The 3,604-nt window shown below is 38.1% G+C and overlaps 1 non-coding gene across 1 annotated transcript; it reads left to right on the forward strand.

Annotated features, from left to right (window-relative positions):
• The first annotated feature begins 3,252 nt into the window (after positions 1-3,252).
• On the forward strand, positions 3,253-3,326 carry trnai-aau (transfer RNA isoleucine (anticodon AAU)). Its single transcript has one exon. It is a non-coding gene; the product is annotated as a tRNA-Ile (tRNA).
• The last annotated feature ends 278 nt before the right edge of the window (positions 3,327-3,604 follow it).

Consider the following 3,604-nt stretch of genomic DNA (forward strand, 5'->3'; position numbering starts at 1 on the left):
GGAAAAAAATAAATAAGAAAATATTGTTTGTTGTTGTACATGAAAGTCAGAGAGCCATGAGGATAAGCCCTCTTGTCCAAAGTTCTGATCAGCAGTTATGACCTCCTAACACTGCAATCAAAATGCACGGGCAAAAGATGCATTACTGAAAAAACACTCTGCAGATCTGGATTTCATGTCACCACAGTCAAAGTTGAAGGCTTTGTTCGGTGAAAAGAAAACAAATGTATCAAAGTTGACGTTATACTCAGTAAGAACTCAGTACAGTAAGAAACTGCAAAATACTCAGAAAACTCTGTGCATGAGTCAGTGGCTCAATAGTCCAACTAAAATCAGCCAGGACCACAGTTTAGTTGGGTTAAACATGAGTCAACTAAATCCTTAGTCAGAGAATGATATTCTGTCTTTGCTGCTTACATGATCAGCTTCTTTCAAATAGCCATGTAAACTTAGTTATTTAGGAATAATATCAAACTACATGTGGGCCATCAGATCCTGTTTGCCCTTGAAGACCCATTCACAATCTTTGCCCAAGTCCAGCACTGGACATGCATTACCTTGCACAGTTTCACAGCTCTGGCACTGCAATCAACAATGCATACGTCTTAACTAAGAAGGCAACAGTTCAAATGGAAAACCTACTTCCTCTCTGGGAGTGAAGGAAGCCAGCTGCTTGATCTTCAGTGTCTGGTTGAGTCTTGGATGCATCAAGCACAGGGACACCAGCTGATACCCCATGGTTGAGGTGCTCCATATATTGTGCAAGGATCGGTTCGTTATAATCACCATTCTGCATTTTTTAACAGCAGCAACAGCATAAAATGGTTCAGGTAAGGGTGCATCATTGGAAGACTTTCACTAAAATATGTCCTCACCATGTCTCAAATACAGCAATACCTCTTAGAAGCCATTGTACTGCACACAGAATGGACAGTCTCAGCAGTTTCTGTTCTCATATGGAACCTCAGTGTTTTGATTACAGAACCAGCAATTCACAATGACATGAACTGGTTTCTTCCCATTGAATAGGGAGTTTATATATATAACTGAATTTGATCAAACTATAGCAATGATTGTGAGCAAGGAGCTTTCATTTTACAGCCTAAAAATGAAAGTGGCAAATAAATGTATGTTACAAATAAACCAAACTTGAAACGTTATATGAATAGCTTCATGTTGAATATACACAGTTAATCAGTCATTACAAACTACATTCTATTAATACAGAATGTTTATGAAAGTTAATTTAATCTAATTAACAATAAATGAACAGTCGAATATTGTAGTTCAAACAGTCCGATAGCTGTAGTAATGGCTTAACTCATTTTGCTTATTTAGAGAGAACGATACATTTGAAAACCCACAGGTTTGTGAATTTGGGTCTCTAAATCATACAAAAGTAGGTTTTCTATTGCTGAACAGTTAGCTAGCTAACAAACTACCAGCACCTAAACGATCAAAGTTGAAAGCTGAACAATGAAATGGTTCCACAAGGAATGGTTTATAGCCCCGAGTTTCACACTCGCTGACCTCAACTGTTAGCTAGCTAACTAGCGTATCGCTGTGATAAAGCGATACAATCTTTAGCAATGAGGACATGAATAAAGTATCCTTTACAATTTTCACAATATTGTGAAATTTAATTTGCTGGCATTGGAGGTTATTAAATATTCACAATATCAATAATAATTCCTTGGCTCACAGAATCAGACATTACATTTTTGCTGTTATGGCAGCTGTTATAAAGATCATATTTATACAGAACCCTGTTCAGTTAGTGCTAGTATTGAGGAACCATTGCATAACTAATAGCGGTACAGAGACAGAAACATCATGTGTTCAGATGAATAACTGGATGTGTGTGAGACAGTCTGTGAGAGGTTTGCATTTGTGTGTTGCATGACTATGAGTGGGAAAACCATATAAAGGTAAAAACATTACCTCTGCAACAAGGATCTCTTCTATTTGAAGGAAAGGTTTAAGTTAGACACAGTCTCAACAGAGTAAGTTAAATCTGTCTGTGTTAAGACCAGTTGACATATCAGTGGTTTATCACTGATTATGTCTGCCACTGAGATACCACAAATTAAGCTTTCCAGATTCCAAGACATACAGTTGTGCAGTGTGAGCCATACATCAATTTGAAAACTTCAAAAGTCACGTAATGTGTGCATGGCATAAGCGTATTAGCAGGTCCCGAAAACATTTGCTATCAGAAAGGATTTCATCATAGAAAAAAAACTACAAATTCTAGACTTGAGAATGTGAGCATCAATCCCACTAACACTCACATACTAAAAGAGCACTCTACCACTTGACCTAGTTCTCCTAGAGTGGGACTTGTTTGCAGATCGGACAAAAGCTGAAGACACAGTGGAATGGCAATTCTCTAGGAGATCATACCAAATCCTGCATCCACCCTAAATATTTCATCTAGCTGTGAAGTCAAAAAAGCTTATTCCTGAAATGATAGGAATAGTTCTTGCAGATTCTGATATGCTATGCAAACACTATAAAATGTGAGCTATGTTAGATCTGGCAGCCATTGGCTCTAACTGTCTCTTTTTATTGAGTTAAGCAATGCTTACAGAATAACTTTCTATGGCTTCAAATACTTCCAAGAATTAAACCTTGCAGAGCTCTGTAGCTAGACACATTGTCTCTGTAGGTTTGACATGTTCATTTGACAAACTAGCTAAAATAGCATCTTTTGGTTTGAATAAATTGCCCCTTAGACCCAGACAAAAAATTGCTCAAAATCTTTCTGCTTATTCATGCAGCAATGACACAGATTTCCAAAGAAAGAGGACGTATGGTTAAAGCTAGAAAAAAATGCCTACTCTGTGCTCAGGCAGAAAATCTGATATTTTAAATATGTCCCTAAAAGGTTTATATTCCTTGGCTCACAGAATCAGACATTACATTTTTGTTGTTATGGCAGATTTCATGGTGTAATAGACAGCACTATGTAACTCGCAGCAATAAAGCTCAGTGGACTTTGCAATTGATGATTTCGTCACTGTGTACAACTGCACTGAATTGCTCTTTAACAAAAGCTTCTCCACATTTGCTTTTGAAGTTTAATTCAAAAGTTGGCTACAGAATAACCATTTGTCAGAGGGAACAATAAGTGTCAACTTTCACCTATGCTCGGTCGAAAAAGTGGCCGTAATCTCGTTGACACCAAGTCTACAATTTCATGGAAAGGTTCCCTTCAGTGCTGCACCAAAAACTGCGAAATGAACGGAGAAAGGCCGATTAGCCCAGTTGGTCAGAGCGTGGTGCTAATAACGCCAAGGTCATGGGTTCGATCCCCATATGGGCCATGTGGGTTTTGTTTGATGAATGACCCCTTGTCAACAAACCACCTGTTTGAACTTGTGTTGCTTATAACATTGCTTGTAAATCACAATCTGCTAAGACATGTTCCAAGTACATGAGAGTGTGTTCTTGATTACAAAACTTTACCCATGGATTTGTGCTTGTTTACAAATCTTGGACAATGCAGAGAAAAGTATGAAATCAGAGGGACTCTGGCATTAGTGTAAGGCTCTCGATCGCTGTGTGAATAGGTCAAAGAAGCAATTCCAGAGGCATGCAGACA

This window comes from Electrophorus electricus, unplaced genomic scaffold, assembly GCF_041902795.1.
Source record: "Electrophorus electricus isolate QZ-2024a unplaced genomic scaffold, ASM4190279v1 Scaffold49, whole genome shotgun sequence".
Taxonomy (NCBI): Eukaryota; Metazoa; Chordata; class Actinopteri; order Gymnotiformes; family Gymnotidae; genus Electrophorus; species Electrophorus electricus.